The 21,828-nt window shown below is 46.6% G+C and overlaps 1 protein-coding gene across 2 annotated transcripts in view; it reads right to left on the reverse strand.

Moving 5' to 3' along the window:
• SWAP70 (switching B cell complex subunit SWAP70) overlaps nucleotides 1-6,666 on the reverse strand; it is a 135,012-nt gene extending 128,346 nt beyond the window's left edge. For both annotated transcript variants that reach the window (XM_047776315.1, XM_047776313.1), the window contains exon 1: nucleotides 6,478-6,666. The gene's annotated coding sequence lies outside the window, so the exon portion shown is untranslated. The remainder of the gene's footprint in view (nucleotides 1-6,477) is intronic.
• Nucleotides 6,667-21,828: the final 15,162 nt, after the last annotated feature.

Raw genomic sequence — 21,828 nt, forward strand, 5'->3', positions numbered from 1 at the left:
GCTGCCACAGCTGCAGCAATCAGTCACAGGTGAAGCTTGGATTTGATCCCTGACCAGGGAAATTCCATATGTTTCGGGTGTGTCCATAAAAATAAATAAATATAAGTAACTTGCTAAAAGTCTAAGTCCAAATACTAAGGACTCAATTACAGGGCTTCCTTGCCTCACCCGTGGCATATGGAGGTCCCCAGGCTAGGTGTACAATTGGAGCTGTAGCCATCAGTGACTTTATTACCCAGGCCACAGCCACCACCAACACTTTTTAAATAACAAAAATGACTCATTTTAAGAATTCAGCTAACACTAAGGTGTAAAAGTGAAAAGTGAGCCTCTCCGTCCGATTCAATCTCATTTCCATAAAGCAACTGCTTTTTATGATACCAGATCCCCAAGTGGGAGAAGACATGGACAGGAGTCAAAGGTGAGGGTGCCAGACTCCTGCATCACGCTGGCCAGGATCCAGCTCTTTGCTTACCTTGAAGGTCTGAAGTAACGTGACAAGTTATGCAAACACACATACACTCAGGACTGTAAAGGATGAAACTGCACATGTCCAGCTGCCTCTAGACTCCAGGGTCCTGTGAATTTGCCTGCATGTAGCCCCTGTGGGCAGATTCCCCGGCCTGGGGTTCTGCTAATCCCAGTTCCCATTCATCCCAGTTTCCATTCATCTCAGTCCTTTCAGTGATTTGCTGGTTAACTGAGATGCTTCTCAAAATTATCTAATTGGTTGGTCTTTCCATCACTCCCTCCACTGCCCCAGGAGTTGACCGCCGTAGACAGTTCATAGCAGTAAGGGAGAGAGTGGGTTAGTAAGCAGGGTCTCAGCCTACACAGCTTCCCAATACAGCTATCTGGGAAGATTTATTATTTTGTCTTTTTAGGGTCACGCCCATGGCATATGGAGGTTCCCTGGCTAGGGGTCCTATTGGAGCTGTAGCCACCGGTCTACGCCACAGCCACAGCAACGCAGGATCCAAGCTGAGTCTGCAACCTACACCACAGCTCAGGACAATGCTGGATGCTTAACCCACTGAGCGAGGCAGGGATTGAACCCGAGTCTTCAGGGATACTAGTCGAGTTCGTTAACCACTGAGCCATGATGGGAACTCCTATCTGGGAAGCTTTAGGGCTCCGTTCCAAATTTGTGCCTCCTTGACCAGAGGCAAACCCAGAGACCCTGAGTAGCAAAAGAGCAAGTGGATTTGCCAGAGAAGTACCAGCCAATTCAGTACCCTCTGCTTTCATTTTTCCCACCTATGAGATGCTTGGCAGCTCATGTACTGGGTGAATAACCCTGTGAGGCCGAGACAAATACTCTGCTCAAGAAATATACTACCTCGTTCATCCACTTGGACACTTTACCTCAACTCAGGAAGGCTCTGACTGGATACAGCGTTGATATTTCTCATATTTTCTATATTGTAGGAACAGAGAAAACATTTGATGAATGACCGAGTAAATGAATGAATGAACAAATAACTATGTGGTTTCTGTAACTTCCATTTTTTCATGTGTGTGTCTTTTTAGGGCCCCACTCGCTGCATATGGAGGTTCCCAGGCTAGGGGTCCAATCAGAGCTGTAGCTGCTGGCCTACACCACAGCCACGTCAGATCCAAGCCGCATCTGCACCACAGCTCACGCCAACACTGGATCCTTAACCCACAGATCAAGGCCAGGAATTGAACCCGAATCGTTATGGATGCTAGTCGGGTTCATTAACCACTGAACCACAAAAGGAACTCATGTAACTTCCAGTTTTTCAGACTGTCGCTTTTTAAATATGCTTCTGTGGTCTAAGACTGTAAATGAACTATACTTTAAAATACACACATACACACACACACACACACACACACACACAAACACACACTTCTACTCCCTGTCTTGGTTCAGGTCCTCATAATCTTTTATCTGTGCCCTTTACCCAGCCCAGAAGGAGTCTCAGCATTATACCTATACCTCCTCTTGACATCCTCCATCACTCCCACATTCCAGCTTCACCATCACAATCTGCCTTGGAGGCCATCAGACTCATATCATTACACTCTACATTCAATCACTGATTCATTCAACAAACATGTATTGAGCATCTGCCTTGTTCCAGGCACTGTTCTGGGAACTCTGGGACACAGCGGCAAATAAAAAAAGACAAAGATTCCCGCTCTGCAAGGGCTCATATTTGAATAAATACATTAAGTCATATGTTATAAGGTAAAAAGTTAGATGAAAAAAGAAAAAGAGCAGGGAAAGCAGGATCAGAGGGCAGGGTGAAAGACGCTTGCTGAGAAAGTGAAGCAAGCAAAAATCTTAAGAAGGTGAGGGAGGAGTTCCCTTCATGGCTCAGAGGTTAATGAACCTGACTAGGATTCCCAAGGATGCGGGTTCGATCCCTGGCCTCGCTCAGTGGGTTAAGGATTTGGTGTTGCCATGAACTATTGTGTAGGTTGCAGACACAGCTCGGATCCCGCATTGCTGTGGCTGTGGTATAGGCTGGTGGCTGTAGCTCTGATTGGACCTCTAGCCTGGGAACTTCCACATGCCTCGGGTGTGGCTCTAAAAAAGCAAAAAAAAAAAAAAAAAACTGCAAAAAAAAAAAAGAAGAAGGTAAGGGAACAAGTCAAGTGTAGCTGACAGAAGAGCGTTCTGAGTAGAGAGAAGTGAGGTGGGAGTGTGTCAGGCATATTGGCGACACAATAAGGAACCCTGTGTTGCTGGAGCAAAATGAATGATGAGGAGAACAGGAGAGACAGGGGCACTCCTTGGGGTCAGGTCACACAGGGCCTCGAGGGTTATTATAAGCACTTTTTGGAGGGTTTTGACCAGAGGAGGGACTTGCTCTGACATGTTTTAAAAGACTCCCTTGGGATCCTGTGCTGAGAACAGCCTGCTGGGGCTGGGGCTGGGTGTGGAGCAGAGGAAATTGTAGGAGGCTACGGCTGTAACCCAGGCAAGAAATAACTAAGTGGTTCGGACCAGGATGGTAGCCGTGCAGGTGGTGAGAAGTTTTTGGAATCGATCCTGGATAGACTTGGAAGTCAGAGCCAACAGGATTTCCTGATGGGCTGCATGTGGGAGGTGAAAGAAAAAAAAAGTAAAAGTTCAGGCTTTAGTCTGAGCAATGAAGAATGGCATCCTCATGGACGAGACAAAGGAGGCTGCGGGTAGACCAGTTTAGCAGGTAAGATCAGATGTCTTTGTATGGACACACTGACCTTGGGTTGTCTCTTAGACTTTTTTTTTTTTTTTTGGTTGTGCCCTTGGCATGCGGAAGTTCCCGGGCTGGGGAGTCAACCTGTGCCACTATAGCAACACAAGTCACTGCTGCAGTGACAATGCCGGATCCTTAACCTGCTGCACCACAAGGGAACTCTTATCTTTTAGACATTTAAATGGAGATGTCAAGGATACACCTGGATAAAAGGTTGGGGAGAGAAGTCTGGGCTGAAGGCTTCTTCTGCTTTAAATATTATGAGTTCACTGACATCTCCAAAATCAGCTCTGACTCCTCCCCTAAGCGGCAAGCTCTTATATTCAACTTGACTTATTCATTTAGCTTTGTAACAGACATCTCAAATTTCACAGGTCCAAAACTAAGTTCCCAATTCCCTGCCTCCCTCTACAAAAGACAAACAAATGAATAAACAACAAAACGAAACAAAAAAACTGGCAATTCCATTCTTGCTAAAACTTTAAGTCATCACTGACTCCTCTTTTAAACTTCACGTTCAAACCATCATCAAATCCTGTTGGATCCATCCCCAGGCTATCGGTATCGCCTTTACCACTGCAGCCTTGGTCCAAAGCACTGTATCATCCCGGACTTCCCTTGTGGCTCACAACAAAGCACTGGATCATCTCTTGCCTGGATTAACAACCTCCAAAGGCTGATAGTCTGTTCTCCACAACTACCAAATTGATTCTTTTAAATGGTAAATTAAAGCACCTCATGCCTCTGGCCAAAATCCTCTAATGGCTCCATTATTCTCACAGAATATGGTCTCCTACAGGTACAATCCAACTCTCTGCTCACATCCTCTTTCATTCTTCCTAATCCGTTTCCATCACAGTGACCTCCCTCAACTGCCAAGCACATGCCTCTGCCTCAGGACCTTTGCACTTGTGTTTTTTCTGCCTAGAAACTCATTACTGGATGTGCAAAAGGACTGCTCCTTCATATCTCTGCTCAAATGTTACTTTATCAAAAAAAAAAAATCTGTCCTAATTACTCCCCCCAAAAGAATACATCTGATCTCCCTTACCTGACTTCATTTCTCTCTGTTGCACTTATGATTAATTTGACAATATTTATATATAATGCTGAATATTTAATATGTATATTTATGGAGTTCCCGTCGTGGCTCAGCGGAAATGAATCTGACTAGCATCTATGAGGATGTAGGTTTGATCCCTGGCCTCGCTCAGTGGGTTAAGGATCCGGTATTGCTGTGAGCAGTGGTGTAGGTCCCAGACGTGGCTTGGATCTGGCATTGCTGTGGCCAGCGGCTACAGCTCCTGATTCGACCCCTAGCCTGGGAACCTCCATATGTCGAGGGAACAGCCCTAAACACACACACACACACACACACACACACACACACACACACACACACACAGTATGTTTATTGTCTATTTCCTCTAACTAGAATATGAGTTCCATGGTAGCACTGGCTGGGGTCCAATGAGAGCTGTAGCCGCCAGCCTACACCATAGCCATGGCAATGCCAGATCCCCAAGCCACGTCTGTGACCTACACCACAGCTCATGGCAACGCTGGATCCTTAATCCACTGAGCAAGCCCAGGGATCGAACCCACAACCTCATGGTTCCTAGTGGGATTCATTAACCACTGAGCCATGTTGGGAACTCCCAGACTTTGTTTTGTTTACTTCTCTATTCCTCAGTGATTGGACCAGTGCCTAGCATGTAATAGACATCCACTAAATATTTTCCGGATGAAGGAAGGAGGGAGGGAAGAAAAGAAGGAGGGAAGGATGGTTTCTTTGGAGCTTAAGGGTTCATCAAGACACCATAAAAAGGGCTGGAGAAAAAAGACCTCAGCATGAACTCTCTGAACAAAAGTTCATGGCATAACCACCCTGCCCCAATAAACTGAAACCCACAAAAACATACAACAAAGGGATATGATGAAATGTACCTGTGGGGTGGAAAAGTATAGAGCCATTAAAAACACTAATTATGAAGATAGTAAAATGTTAATTAATGTATGTTAAAGGAAAATAGTAGACTGTGAAACAGAGCAGCTCTCAATATGTAATTACTGTGTTGCCATAATCACGGCAATGCAAAATGTGTGCACATTAAGTGAGCCGACATTTAAAGCAAAACAAATTATTATTAGGCCTAGTAGTGGGATTATGGGTGGTTTTGCGATCTTTTTTTTTTTTTCTTCACAATTAAAAAAAAAATCTTGTATACTTTTTTCCTTAAAAGGAACACTGTGTTAACTCCCTGGCCACATTGCCTGAGGAAAATCCCAGCAGAGTGAGGTCAGCACCCAAGTTCCCCCAGACACTCCTATGCAGAGGCAGAGGGGTCCCAGGCCCGCCTGTGCAGAGGGCTGCCCCAGAGGCTGAAACCCAGTGGTAAGTGATGCATAGAGCGTTTGCATGACTAACTGGGGGAAAAAACCCACCAGAGAAATATTTCTATTTAAGCGAAGAGAAATGCAGAAGTAAATCTGCTTGAACCTAACTTCGCCTTAAAATGAAACCAACTGTGCCCCAAAGGGTTTTTTTTTGGGGGGGGGATAAGGGGCTTGTATTAAGGAGAGTCAAGTCCAGGCTCGAATGACCAACTCTTCCATGGGGGAGTCCAGATTCATGGGTCTCTGGCCTCCTGTTAGTACCAGGACTTCTCAATCTAGAAACCCACCTGAATGTTAACTTTAGACCAGCTTTTCTTAATCAAACTAAGATTACAAACAACGGGAATCATAAAAGCTAAGGAACTTACCACCAGAAAAAAAGGCACATCAGCCCCCCAAGTGGAAACAATTTCAAGGTTTTCATGGACCCCTAAGTCCTAGACAACCCTACCTGGCCCTGAACCCCTAGATTAAGAACCCCTGCTGGACCTGAATAAATACAATGCCTTACATACCAGATGGACAACGTGGATGCTGTTTTTCATCTGCTTACAGGTTTGTGATAAATAAATACAAACTAATTTAAAAGAAATACTAATCCAAAGACTTGTTGTTCTGTATATTCTCTAGAGAGTCGGTAAATGCCCTGCCGGTCCAGGAGCACGTGAAAAGGGGTCTTATGTCCCAGGGGTCCCCTATAACTGCAGCAAGGCTGTCCCCCAAGTGGCTACAAAGGAGTGGGCCCTGCTGCCTCTCCCCCTGCCCCAGGGCCCATGCACTGGGGGGCGCAGGGCTCCGGACCGGGAAGCCCACCCCTGCTTTTCGGGGGGGTTTCTCACGGAAATGTTGCAACCGCTGCTTGGCTCACCTGTATTTAAGTTTTATTCTTCAGTTATCGCCGGGTTTTCCGGACGTGGACTGTCAGCCCGTGACTAAAGAATAACGGGGGCGGGCCCGAGCGCGCGGCGAAGCCCTTGAGGTCTCTCAGGGTGAGCGCCCCTGGGTGGAGTTCCGAGGGGCCCGGGCGTAGGCGGCCGTCACCGCCGCGGCGAGCCGCGGAATGTCCTGCCTGTGAGCTCCCTCGCCTGGACGCGATGGAAGCCTGGCGGGGACCGGGGACCGCGCCGTCTTCCTGCCCGGGGGCGGGTGGGCGTAGTACCCGGCGCCGCGATGGCGGTGGCGCTGTCGGGTCGCGCTCTCAACCCGCCCCGGGCTCCGGCGGTGTGGCGCCAGGCTGGAGGCCGTGCGATTCCCCGACACCCTCCCCTTCCACAGTGGCTGGAGGATTGAAGCCGAGACACTGGGGAGAGGGGCGCACAGCCCAGCCCACTCCCCATCCCTGACGACTCCAGGACGATCCCCTTCCCGGCTCCTTATTCATTCCCTGAGATGCTCAAAGACCTGATTTCCACTTTAGCATCCAAACTTGGTGGGTTCTAGGAGGCCCGGGCTGGCTCAGCCCAGGGGCTGTTGACTCATATGACAACAGTATCTGGCACACAGTAGGTATGTGTGCATCTGTTGAATAAATATATTATTTTTCACGTTTGAACTGTGTCTGCTTCAACAATACTTCAATAGTGAGCTTGTTAGGAGTGGGTACAGTCACTGATGTGCTGAGAAGGATGGGGGGACGGTCGGGGAAGTGGGGGATGGGGGGAATACGTGGGCCCAGCGAGCAGCTTCTGAGTGAGCTGGAAAGTCAGCGCCCAGAAACGACCCGGGCACAGTGCCTGGGTGCCGCCGAATTCCTCGCAGGAGGCCAGAACCACGGGTCATGGGCCATGGGTCACGTAATTGGGAAGAGAGACGCTAAAGGGAGAACCCGAAGGAGACTGTCTCTACGTGACAGCTGCATAAAGGCTCAGCTCTAATGGGTACTAGAGACATGCGATCCCGGAAGCCGGAAGCCTCAGGAGACCTGGACAGAAGGAAGCCGGTCAAAAGGGTCCCAAATCCTCCTGCAAAGACAGAGCGACACATCCATTCCAGCTCTCTCCCTAGAATCCGGCTTAGTGTTAGGTAGCGAGCGCCCCTCCGCCCTGCCGCTGGCTTTCCTGGTCCTGTGAGACCACTGGCAGCCTGCAGGGGGCGAAATGTCTTTGTACTATTAGGGCTTCGGCTGAAACCAGAGCCAAAAATAGAAGCTGAGGTCAACTGAAAGGAATGAAGCTGAACAAATATACGTATGCCCCTAAAATCCTGATGGGACACACAGTAAAGTAGTATTTCCAAACACAGGTTTAAGGTAGGATTACTTAGTAAGGAATGCTTGGATAAATGAATGAAAATTTGGAGGGAAAAATGTAAATTCCACTTATACATCAAAATAAACTCCATGTGGATTAAAATTCTACATATTTTAAAGAACAGTCATAGAAACACTATATTAATACGTACAAGAGAGATTTATGGCTAAATGTCAACATTCGCAAAGCTTTGAAACAATAGAAGACACTGCAGAGAAGACTAACATTCAAAAATGTAAAAACTGGACAAGATTTTAAGAAGGAAAATGCACCAAATAACAAGCAGAAAATACTTCAAACATATAAAAGCTTGTTTGAATACATAAAAACAAGCAAGAGGAGTTCCCTCAAGGCGCAGTGGGTTAAGAATCCAACTGCAGCAGCTTGGGTCTTTGTTGAGGTGTGGGTTCCATCGCTGGCTTGTGTGCTGTGGGTTAAAGGATCCCGGGCGTTGCCATGGTTGCTGCGTAAGTCACAGCTGTGGCTCAGATTCAGTCACTGGCCAGGGAATTTCCATATGTTGGGGGGTGGCCATAAAATTTTTTAAAATTTAAAATTAAAACAAGTAAGATGCTAACAGCTAAATAGACAAAGAAGTTAAGTATGCAACTCACAAGGAGAAAAAAATTAGTACATGAGTACATGGCGAAATGTTTATTGTCTCTTTCAGTAATGAAACTTTTTAAAACAACCTTGAAAAATATTGAATCGGTATGTGTACATCTGAAATTAATATACTAGTGTAAATCAATTATACTTTAATTAAAAAAAAAAACCTTGACATAGCACCTCATGTCTACTAAAGTTGCAAAACCGTTTTAAAATTGTAATGCATGACTGGGAATTTGGGGTTAATAGATGCCTTTGGAATGGATAAGCAATGGGATCCTGCTGTATAGCACTGGGTCACTTGTATGGTTACTTGCTTTTTTTTTTTTTTTTCCGGTCTTTTTGTCTTTTTAGGGCCGCATATAGAGGTTTCCAGGATAGGGATCTAATCAGAGCTGTAGCCGCCGGCCTACACCACAGCTCACAGCAATGCCAGATCTTTAACTCACTGAGCGAGGCCAGGGATCGAACCTGCAACCTCATGGTTCCTAGTCAGATTCGTTAACCACTGAGCCATGACAGGAACTCCTGTATGGTTACTTGTGATGTCTGGTCACTTGTGATGGAGCATGATAATATGAGAAAAGAGAATACGTACATGTATGTGTGGCTGGGTCACCTTGCTGTGCAATGGAAAACTGACAGAACACTGTAAGCCAGTTATAATGGAAAAAATAAAAATCATTATAAAAAATAAAATCGTAATGCGTAATGTTACCAAATCAATAAAATAATAGTCACTATCGCTTCATACAACTTTCCAACAGGAATATTATGATCTTCATTCCTTCCACAAATAGCTATTGAGTTTATTGTAATGCAGAGGAGCAGATAATAAACAGATATACACAGTACAAGATGCTAAAAGGAAAAATAAATAGAGCAGGAAATGATGGGATGTGCTATTTACATTTGGTTAGTGTCTTCCTCTCTAATAAGAAAACACCTGAGCAGAGAGACATGAACAAATCTTGTTCATATCTGTGGGAGACTGCTCCAGTTTAAATGGAACAGAAAGTAAGGTGACCCTGAGGCAAAAGCATGTGGGGAGGGGAGTAACACTTGATTCCTTTTCTCCCATACCATAATATTTTGAATATTTTATTTTTTTATTTTTATTTTTTTGTCTTTTTGCCTTTTCTAGGGCCGCTTCCCGTGGCATATGGAGGTTCCCAGATTGGGGCCTAATCGGAGCTACAGCCGCCAGCCTACTCCAGAACCACAGCAGCGCGGGAAACAAGCTGCATCTGTAACCTACACCACAGCTCATGGCAATGCTGGATCCTTAACCCACTGAGCAAGGCCAGGGCCTGAACCTGCAACCTCATGGTTCCTAGTCGGATTCGTTAACCACTGCACCACGACGGGAACTCCAACATTTTGAATATTTTTAAAATGATTTATTTTATATATATATATTAATACAATGATAAACTAAGCTAAAGTGATCTAGTCAAATGTATGCTATTTTTTTCTTTAGTAAACCAACAAAACCTTAACTTCTATGGATGGTGACATTGCAAAGACTGCTTCACCCCATCCTTCTCCCAGAGCTGGAGTTAACCAGACATAAAATGCCACTTCTTCATTTTCAGTACATTCAATTGGTTTCAAAATAAAATATTTCTTTTTCTTTCTTTCTTTTTTTTTTGTCTTTTGTCTTTTTAGGGCCTGCTGCATATGGGGGTTCTCAGGCTAGGGGTCCAATCGGAGCTGTAGCTGCCGGCCTACGCCACAGCCACAGCAACGCTGGATCTTTAACCCACTGAGCGAGGCCAGGGATCAAACCTGCAACCTCATGGTTACTAGTCGGGTTCGTTAACTACTGAACCATGACGGGAACTTCCAAAATAAAATATTTCAAGATACAAATTAAAGTACTGCCACACTTTGTGGAAAGGATCTTCAAAGTACAAGCAAAATAGGGTCTTGAGAGAGTTTTTCCAGGCTTGTGGTTTTAAATACCATCACTGCAATGATTCTCAAACAGATCCCTAACCTGAACCTCTGCCCTGAGCTCCAGACTCAAACATTTGTCTGTCCATCTGACCAGTGCAAAGGGATGGCAAATAGAAAAGTCCAGGTGTTTCTGCTGTGGTGCAGGATAAGGTGTGGGTTAAGGATCAAACTGTAGTGGCTTGGATTGCTGGGGAAGCTGCTGATCCCCAGTCAGGGCAGTGGGTGAAAGATCCAGCGTTGCCACAGCTGTCGCACAGGACACAGCCAAGATTTAGATTCAGTCCCTGGCCAGGGAACTTCCACATGCGTTGGGTGCGGCCAAACCCCCCCCCCCGCAAAACAAAAAACAAATGTAAATGTCCAACACTGACCAACTGTTCCCCCACCCAAAACAAAAAACAAATGTAAATGTCCAACACTGACCAACTGTTCTCCCCCCCAAACACACACACACACACACACACACACACACACACACACACCCCATGCACAAAGTAGTTTCTCTAACAGACACCATCTCAGTTAATAAACAAGTTAATTCTTCTGTTTGCTCAAGCCCCAAACTTGGAGTCACACTTGAATCCTCTCTTTTCTTTAAAAACCGAGTCAAGCTACATCAGTCCTCTACTTAAAACCTGCCCTTGTTTCAGAAAGAGAAAGATAAATACCATATGATATCCCTTATATCTGGAATCCAATATGCAGCACAAACGAATCTTTCCACAGAAAAGAAACTCAAGGACTTGGAGAACAGGCTTGCGGTTGCCAAGAGGAAGGAAGAGGGAGTGGGATGGACTGGGAGTCTGGGGTTAATAGATGCAGACTATGGCATTTGGAGTGGATAAGCCATGAGATCCTGCTGTATAGCACAGAACTATATCCAGTCACTTGCGATGGGAACATGATGGAGGATAATGTGTGTATATATGTGTGACTGGGTCACTTTGCTGTACAGCAGAAATTGACAGAACGTTGTAAATCAACAATATGGAAAAAATATAAAAATCATGGAAAAAAAAACAAAACCTACCCTTGTCTCTCCACCTATCATCAGCTATAAAAGCTGAAGTAATTGCCATCCCCTAAAGACCCCAGCACTTCTCTGATCTTTTATTTATCTTTTTTTTTTTTTTTTTTGCTTTTTAGGGACACACCTGTGGCATATGGAGGTTCCCAGGCTAGAGGGATCTGACCTGAGTCTGCGGCCTATACCACGGTTCACCGCAACGCAGGATCCTTAACCCCCTGAGCCAGGCCCAGGAGCGAACCCACAACCTCATGGTTGCTAGTCGGATTCGTTTCTGTTGCACCGCGGGAACTCCCTGCTCTGCCTTTCCATCACTCCTCTTGGTCAGGCTGGCCTCCTTGCTGTTCCTCAAACACACCAGGCACATGCGCACCTGAAGGACCAGTTTCCTCGTCCTGGAATGTTTTCCCCTCTGTACTCACATGTAGTACATGCCTCACGTCTGTCAGATCTTTACTCAGAAGCCAAAACAACTTTCCCAGGCAAACACACCAAAAATTCCCTGCTTTGGATTTTCTACTTTAAGCGCTATTTAGATCTAGATCTCTGTATTTCTTTCATTTGTGTGTTTTGTTTACTATCTATATTTCCTTAGAATGTAAGCCTCTGAGGGCAGAGGTAGTCGTTTTGTTCACGGACTTATCCCCAGTGCCAGGAACAGTGCCTGCCACCTGGATCCGGTGGCAGTGGGTAAATATTCACTGAATAAACAGGGAGAATTGGAAGGAAAAGCAGGTAATACAATGTGGTAACGATCAGAGGTAGGAGGAAACAGTCTCATTAACAGAAAACTAGCTTAGGGACATGGTTAAGAATACAGGTGTGGGATGGAGTTCCCGCCGTGGCGCAGCAGAAAGGAATCTGGCTAGGAGCCATGAGGTTGTGGGTTCTATCCCTGGCCTTGCTCAGTGGGTTGGATCTGGTGTTGCCGTGAGCTGTGGTGTGGGTCACAGATGCGGCTCGGATCCTGTGTTTCTGTGGCTGTGGCATAGGCTGGTGGCTGTAGCATAGGCTGGTGGCTGTAGCTCTGGTTGGACTCCTGGCCTGGGAATCTCCATATGCCATGGGTGTGGCCCTAAAAAAGCAAAAAAAAAAAAAAAAAAAAAGAATACAGGTGTGGGAGTGTCTGCTGTGGTGCAATGGGATTGGGGTTGTCTCTGGAGCACAGGGACCAGGGTTCAATCCCCAGCCTGGCCTGGGATCTGATTTGACCCCAGGCCTGGGAACTCCATATGCTACAGGCAGCCAAAAAAGAAAAAATCATTCACACACACACAAAATAAAAAAAAATAAATTTAAAAAAGGAATACAGGTGGAACAGTGCAACATGTTCTACAAAGTATAAATAGGTGTTTAAGTTACCAAGATAGAAGCTGGAGGCCAAATATTCTCTGACAAAGAAGACTGGCCCCCTCTCTGGTTTGTAGTTGACATCAGGCTCCATCTTAGAATCACAAGCCCCTGAAGGGAAAGAATGCCAGAACCTGCACCATGCCCTGCCCACAGACACACCTTGGCCCTGGAAGGTGGCATGGAGGAGCTGATGGGACAAAGGGATGCCTGAGATAGGTTTCTCTCAGTTGGAATGCTCTCAGGCAAGATGAGGAAACAGAAAACTCAACTCAAACTGGTTTAAATAATTAAAAAATATCTTGCAGTTCCCACTGTGGCACAGCAGGTTAAGGATCTGAAGCTGTGGCATAGGTTGCATCTGCAGTTCCAGTTTGATCTCTGGCCTGGGAACTTCCAGAAAGAAAGGAAATTCTCTTTGTGGCTCAGTGGGTTAAGAACCCAACATAGTGTCTGTGAGGATGTGGGTTCAATTCCTGGCCTCGATCAGTGGGATAAGTATCTGGTGTTGCTGTGGCTGTGGTGTAGGCCGACAGCTGTGGTTCCGATTCAAGCCCTAGCCTGGGAACTTCCGTATGCCACAGCTGCAGCCCTAGAAAGAAAGAAAGAAAGAAAGAAAGAAAGAAACGAGGAAAAAAGAAAGACATCAATACAAAATAAAGAAAGCAATACTGAAAGAACGAAAGAAAGAACCATTTACGTACTGAACTGACGGAAGGAAGGAAGTACGTACAGAAGAAAAAAACTCCCGGCCAGACACTACCATCACAGCAAGCACCTCCACACTCAATCACAGCAATGACTCCTTCCTGACGTAACTTTACTAATAAATCCCGTCATTCTTCTTCACGCAGAAGCAATGAAAATTTGACCAACTATTCCATCTAGAAGTTCTCAGCAGTTTCAGGGGCTGGTTTCTCTGCACTTCCCTCTCAGCTCTGCCCTCCTCTGTGCGTTGGTTTTATTCTTAGGTAGTTTCCCCTCGAAGGAGCAGGAATGGCTCCGGTATTTTCAGACTGTACATCCTGTCACCATTCATACAGGTTCCCAGGCTTCAGGCTGTTTGGGCCAATGTCTGTCATATGCCCACCCCAAAACAACCCCTATGGCCAGAGAAGCCAACATGTAGAGTAAGGAAGAGTCAGCTTAGGTCCCTCCCTGAGCCAGTCAGGGGGATGGGCTTTCTCTAACTGCTTGAGGACACAGTGCTGGGGTGGAATGAAATCAATCCCATTTAAAGAGCATGGCTCCTCCATCAAGAAGTGAGAGCAGCATGGATGGGGGACCAGCCCTTAGAATCCATGACAAAGGCATATCCACTGAGGCTGGGGTGCAGGAGACCACTGCCTACTTCTATCCTCATGCAGGTCTAATCACCCATCCCTTCCCCAGGGCCAGGTCCTGCAGAGGCTCCTGAACAACATCGTCAATTTGTTTGTTTGTTTTTTCCTGTCATATGGAGGTTCCCAGGCTAGGATTCAAATCAGAGCTACAGCTGAGGGTCTACGCCACAGCCATAGCAAGTGGGATCCCAGCTGGGTCTGTGACTTACCCCACAGCTCACGGCAATGCTGGATCCTTAACCCACTGAGGGAGGCCAAGGATTCAACCTGAATCCTCATGGTTCCTAGTCGGATTCATTTCCTCTGCTGCGACAGGAACTCCAAACATCACCAGATTTTTTCTTGCAACAAAAAACCTTTTGCAAAGCCCTAAATTGCACCTCAGGTTGTCTAGGGCCTTGGTCTGTACAGCCTGGAGGCCACTTCAATCATGGTGTCCTTTGGCCCTGGTCAATCAGTCCCAGTGTGGCCCTCCCTCCCCTGTCATCCAGGCTAACTCCCAAAGCACAAGTCAGTCCAGTTACCTGGCCCCTCCTGTAATCTTGATTGGTGCTGCCCACTGTCCTTTCTGTCGTGACTCTCAGCCTGCTGAGCCAGTATCACCTGCAACCTTTGTTCACCTAAAACAAAGAAAACCTAGAAAACTAGAAAAACCTAGAAAAACCTAAAAAAGAGCTCCTGATTGGAATTTCCATTGTGACACAGTGGAAACAAATCCAATAAGAACCAGGTTTCAGGTTCGATCCCTGGCCTCGCTCAGTGGGTTAAGAATCTGGTGTTGCCCTGAGCTGTGGTGTAGGTGGCAGACACCACTGAGATCCTGTGTTGATGTGGTGTAGGCTGGCAGCGGTAGCTCTGATTCAATCCCTAGCCTGGAAACTTCATATGCCATGGCTGCAGCCCTAAAAAATAATAATAATAAAATAAAACAGAAAGAAAAGAGCTCCCTCCATTTTCTGCCTTTACTGCAGTCTGGCTGAGGACCTGGCTTCCCTCGATGGTCTCTTGAGAGATGCCAACTCATTCCCAGCTGTCACCCAGCTACCATGAGACAAGGAGGAGGGTGGTCAGCAGCTTTTCACATCCCCTGCCTCTTGTGGACCATTACACTGCTTTGAGTCTCCCTTCACTGGCATTTTCATCTTCCCACCTCCCAGTATTCACTGAGGACCTGGGCCCCTGACTCACAGGTTTCCCAGGGGAGATGTTGTCATCATCCTGGATAACATGTGCTGCATCTTAATCTTAAGGTCTCTGACTCCCTTTGTCTCCAATGACCTTTGCCCTTCTTGCCACTTGGGCCACTGTCCCCTTGACCATCCTCCGAGCCTTGGCATCACTGAGAAGTGCAACGCTCTCTGACAAAGTCCCATTCTCTAAACGTAACTGTACTCACAGCTCTGCTTTCCTTACCTCGCCACTTCCTTTGTCTCCTTAACCTTTCACCTTCTTGTCAACACCTACGGCTAAGCAGTAGCGGGTAAATTCCATTCCCCTGTGGACTGAGGCCAGGTCGCCAGTCCCCTGACATCTGGATTCTCTGCTGCACCTCTGGAGCTGCTCTCTCCAACGTCGCCATTGACGTCAGTCCTTATCATCTTAGGTCCATTCTCTATGTTGACCACTTCCTCATTCTTGAACTTCTCTTCTCCTGGGGCCACTGAGGTACCAGTCACCCCTCATTTTCTTCTGTCTCCTTGGATGCTCTTTCTCCATCTGTCAAATTCCATTTCCCGCATCAACCCCAAATGGTGTTCCCTGGGTTTACTTCTCTTTTCATTCTACAAATTCTTCTCAGATTCTCTCTCTCAGGCCCAAGCTTTCAATGACCACTCCAGCACCAGTGATGCCCAAATCTAAGACTTAGGTGTGGTAATTCCTGTTGTGGCACAGCAGAAACGAATCCAACTAGTATCCATGAGGATGCGGGTTTGATCCCTGGCCTTGCCCAGTGGGTTGGGAATCCAGTGTTGCTGTGAGCTATGGTGTAGGTCAAAGACGCATCTTGGATCCTGTGTAGCTGTGGCTGTGGCCAGCAGCTGCAGCTTGATTTGATCTCCCTAGCTGGGGAACTTTGATATGCTGCAGGTGTGGCCCTAAAAAGCAAAAATAAATAAATAAATAAATTAAATTAAATTAAAATTAAAAAGAAAAAAACTTGGTCATGGGTATATAGCTGACTGCTCATTGGCTATTGCCACTGTGGTGCCCCTCAAGGACCTTGAACTCAACATGCCCAAAACTGAACTTTCTGTTCTGTAACCTGAAGGCCTCTTTCTCTTCACTAAAACATTATCCTCTGGAGTTCCTGTTGTGGCTCAGTGGTTAACGAATCTGACTAGGAACCATGAGATTGCAGGTTCGATCTCTGGCCTTGCTCAGTGGGTTAAGGCTCCGGCGTTGTCATGAGCTGTGGTGTAGGTCACAGATGCGGCTTGGCTCTGGCGTTGTTGTGGCTGTGGTGTAGGCCGGTGACTTCAGCTCCGATTCAACCCCTAGCCTGGGAACATCTATATACCACAGGTGTGGCCCTAGAAAAGCCAAAAATTAAAAAAATATATAAAAATAAAATAAAATAAAACATTATCTTCTGTGTGAAACAGCAGAGTTTAAATTAAGACCAGTAGAAGTTCCTGTCTTGGTGCAGTGGAAATGAATCCAACTAGTATCCATGAGGATTCAGGTTCCATCCCTGGCCTTGCTCAGTAGGTTAAGGATCTGGCATTGCCATGCGCTGTGGTGTAGGTCGCAGACGGGGCTCTGATCCCTTGTGGCTGTGGCTGTGGTGTAGGCCAGCAGCTGTAGCTCCAATTCGACTGCTAGCCTGGGAACTTCCATATGCCACAGGCATGGCCCTAAAAAGCAAAAAATAATCATCATAATCAAAATAAATAAATAAATACCAGCAGCTGCTGCCTCTCCCCTGGACAGAAAAGGAAACTTGAATAATATTCAGTCTTACCAATTTAAATGCATTCAAATGTCCAAAACATTCTTTTATTCAGCCCATTGGTGAATATAAATACACATATAATCCTATTTTCCTCTTCAAGTCCTGAGTTGCTGAACTGTGAGTTCTTGTCCCACAGATGATTTAAGGGGGAAATACTGTGCCTTGGCCAGTTGCTCGTCTTGGGTTGACAGGTGACATGAGTCACGGAGTACGGAGCAGGGCCTAGATGCTCAGGTACAGTGCATTTGTCTGCAAGGGTAGAAACAAATTTTGCTTTATTGCAGATATTCAACTTTCTACAAGAAGAGGCCAGGTCACATAGACATTTAAAAACAGATGTCCTCTGAGGATGCTCCAGAAAAGTGCCTAGGTTTCTGGATCTCATATTGTCTCATGATCTGTGGTCTCTTGGAGGCAGGTCCCAGGTCTTATGTAAGGTGACTGAGAGTTTCTTAGAAAAGAAGATGCAAGCTCTGATAAGGGAGCTTTCAAAACTGGCTGAGAGCAAAGCAGTCCTTACTGACACACCTCCTCTTGGGTACCACTGTGACTGAGGGATAAAGAGAAATCTGAGATCTGGGAATGAAGAAACCTTTGGATAATATTAATTTAACCTACTCAATTTGTCATCTGTGTAAGAGAGAACTTTAGGTATACAATGCAAGAAACCAAAAACTAACCAACCGGAGTTCCCACTGTGGCACAGCAGGTTAAGGATCTGGCCTTGCTGCAGGTGTGGCGTAGGTCACCCCTGTGGCTTGGCTTCAGTCCTTGGCAGGGGAACTTCTATATGCCATGGATGAGGCCAGAAAAAAGAAAAGAAAAGAAAAGAAAAACATTTACTTTGAGAAAGAAAAATGGGGGAGGGGGGTTTTTACTGGGAGGAAATAGATTGTTTCAAGTAGCAACTAAACTAAAGGGATGGTTGGAGTTCTCGTTGTGGCACAGTGGTTAATGACTCCAACTAGGAACCATGAGGCTGCGGGTTCAATCCCTGCCCTTGCTCAGTGGGTTAACGATCTGGCATTGCCGTGAGCTGTGGTGTAGGTTGCAGATGCAGCTCGGATCCCGTGTTGCTGTGGCTCTGGTGTAGGCCGGTGGCTGCAGCTCCGATTCGACCCCTAGCCTGGGAACCTCCATGTGCCCAAGGAATGGCAAAAAAAAAAAAAAAAAAAAAGACAAATAAATAAATAAATAAATAAATAAATAAATAAATAAACTAAAGGGATGGGAGGGAAACCCTGAGTTTGGGCCTCGGCCAGATGTAACTGGGACCAAGGATTCAAAGTTGATTCTCTCTGAGTGCTGGTTTCAACTCTCCCCACTGTAGACCAAGCTCCTTAGAGTGGCTGAGTACCAATAGCTCTCTGACCTCTCACACTCCATCTGCCCCCTGCAGCAAGGAATTGGCTTATTCTCGCTCTGCTCTCAGAGGGACTCTGGTCTGGCTTAGGCTGGGGACTGACCCTCATACTGAAACTGAGTGGCGGGGGAAGGGGGGCATGTAGGGGCCTTTCCGGTGACAGACAGATCCCTCTGTGTCCCTGCTTATTGTTGATTGGGAAAAGAGGCTATGGAAATATACTACAACCTCCTAGGGCCTCCATGTGGAACAAAGAGCAGGTCCCAGCAGTTAATGTTTAGGGAGGTAAAGAATGTAGAAACAAAGGGCAGACGGCAGGAGAATAGCTATAACTTAAACCATAAATCAGCTACAAGGACCCTGGTTCTGTTTCAAAGGTAAAGATAAGTTTGATGCACATTCCTAAGTTGTTTTGCAGATACTGAAATCCCCATCACGTGAAGGAAATTGACTGCTTGCTGACTACCAGCACGTAGCCCCCAGACCGGTTGGACCCAGAAAGTTGATAGTGTTGACTCGTGAAGTTACCATGTTACCTCACCAGCAGCCAGTCAGAAGGATGTTTACAAGCTGATCACTCACCTGCCAGTCCCTCCCTCACTCTGCCTTTGAAAACACTTCCAAAAAAAAAAAAAAAGAAAGAAAAAAGGAGTTCCTATTGTTGCTCAGTGGTTAACGAGCCGCACTAATATCCATGAGGATGCGGGTTCAATCCCTGGCCTCACTCAGTGGGTTAAGGAGCTGGCATTGCCGTGAGCTGTGCTGTAGGTCGAAGATGTGGCTCAGACCCCGAATTGCTGTGGCTGTGGCCTAAGCTGGCAGCTATAGCTCTGATTCGAACCCTAGCTTGGGAACTTCCATATGCTGCAAGTGTGGCCCTAAAAAGCAAAAAAAAAAAAAAAAAGGAGAGAGAGAGAGAAAAAAAACACTTTCCCCAAACCATCCATGAGTCTAGGACTTTTGAGCATACACTGCACTTTCTCCTTGCTTAGCACCTGCAAAAAATGCCACAGTTGCCTTCACCAAGACCTGGTGCTAGTGGATTGGCTGGGCTGCATGGAGGGCAAGCAGACCTAAGTTTGCTCTGATAACAACACCACCAATGGCTGGGCTGTGAATAGATCTGAGAGCCCTCTTGTGTCAAGTGTCTGTCACAGGACCAATCAGGTTTGCCAAGGAGACAGACTTTCAAAGTACAGACCTACTCACTGGGCACCCACTCCATGTCATAAAGACATTTCCCAGGGCAGAAGAAAGCATAACAGCATTATAATTATGGAGTTCCCATTGCCATCTGGTTAAGAATCCAACTAGTATTCATGAGGATATGGGTTCAATCCCTGGCTTTGCTCAGTGGTTTAAGGATCTGGCATTCCTGTGGTTGTGGTGTAAACTGGCAGCTGTAGTTTTTTTTTTTTTTTTTTTTTTTGCTATTTCTTGGGCCGCTCCCGCAGCATATGGAGGTTCCCAGGCTAGGGGTCCAATCAGAGCTGTAGTCTCCAGCCTACGCCAGAGCCACAGCAACGTGGGATCCGAGCCGCGTCTGCAACCTATACCACAGCTCACGGCAACGCCGGATCGTTAACCCACAGATCAAGCGCAGGGACCGAACCCACAACCTCATGGTTCCTAGTCGGATTCGTTAACCACTGCGCCACAACGGGAACTCCTGTAGTTCTGATTCAACGCCTGGCCTGGGAATTTTCATCTGCCATGCAGCCCTAAAAGGAAAAAAAAAAAAAAGATGTTATAATGATAACACTATAATTAGGAGTTCCCTCTGTGCTGCAGTAGGTTAAGGATCTGACTGCAGCAGCTCGGTACATTGCAGAGGCAATGCGTTTCATCCCTGGCCTGGTGCAATGGGTTAAAGGATCCAGCATTGCCACAGCTTGCAGCCATGGCTCAGATTTAATCCCCGACTTGGGAATTTCCATATGCCATGGTATGTCCATAAAATTTAAAAAACAAACAAAACTATAGTTAGAATATAGGCAGCCACCCCCAGTAAAGATTACTACTAATCATTGCTAAATAAATGTTTTTCAATCCTCACCCGAAACACAGTCAAACAGCCTTAACACATTGCCCAAGCTCAGTTCAGGGGTTAAAGCACATGGGAATATGGCTGAGCCTTCTCTCCTTGCTCAGTCATCACTCTCAGGCCCATCAGCTGCCCTCGCTCTGCTACACTTCTAAGGCCTCAGCCCCTCTCATCTCTCCCAAGTTGTCTCTTCACGTTTTCCCTCTCACTCACCCTCTTACCTCTGAGTTGCTCTCTTTTTATTATGCCCAAAGGGAGAGCCTTGAAGTTGCCTCCTTGAGAAAGGAAAATGCAAACAGATGTAACTTGGATTGTGCTCCAGTTTCACAGAAGGAGCCTGGTGGTGGAGGAGGAATTTCCTTCCAAGACCAAGTGCAGGAGAAAGGATCAGCAGAGGGTGAAGGAGCATTCATACCGCAGATAGCCCCAGTGGGTCTGGGTCTTTCCTCGGATGAAGCTGGGGATTTTCTGGCTTCCAGATGTGTGAGCCAGTGCGTTTGTGAACTCATGCAGCCAGCGTAACACACTAATCACACACACTGACCACCAGTGAAGTGGCAGATGGGATTGTGCTGCTTCCTCCTCATTGGGGATCTGAGCCGGGAGCCAAACCTCCCGCCTCTGGCTTGCAGTAGAATCTGGTTTTCTCCACTGACCCTTGTGGCACCCTGAGACTGAGCTCTTACTCACCCTCTAGCCACTTTTGGTTAGGATCTGCCCCTCGAATTTCAGTCTTTACATAGAAACCCCACTCCAGCCTGCTTGGCAAGCATTCCAGCCAAGATCATAACAGCAATACCGTGGGGGCTCAATAGCAGACATGCATCCAACATTAGATGGGGAGGCTGCTAGGTCCTTCCTGGTCCTCTCTGGACACCAAGGAGTAAGAAAGGAAGTGAAACAGCTGCCCCTGCCAAAGGGGAAGAGATGCTTAGCTCCAAAGCACAGATCTGTCCACCACCACCTGCCCCACAATCTGTCTCTGCTGGGGCTGCTCAGTATTCAGGAGCCAGGAGCTAGGAGGGGGAATGGGGGTGGCAATGACCAAGGATCAGGCAGAGGGGCCTGGGCCCAGAGGAGGCAGCACCAGGAACAATGGAGGCAAGAGGATGGTATAGGGATAGGAGGAACAATGTCTAGAACTGACCTGCTAAAGGAGCAGTCAGCAGGACGGATATTGCCTTAGGAGCAAACTCTGGGCCCCTCCCAGAAGATGGGGCTCAGAAGAGGTGATGGTAGTTGAAGCTCTTCTCTCCTTTTTCTCCCAGAGTTGATGAGGCTCATAGTCCTTGACTGATAATGCCTAGGATCTATTATACACC

This window comes from Phacochoerus africanus, chromosome 4 (assembly GCF_016906955.1).
Source record: "Phacochoerus africanus isolate WHEZ1 chromosome 4, ROS_Pafr_v1, whole genome shotgun sequence".
NCBI classification, from domain to species: Eukaryota; Metazoa; Chordata; class Mammalia; order Artiodactyla; family Suidae; genus Phacochoerus; species Phacochoerus africanus.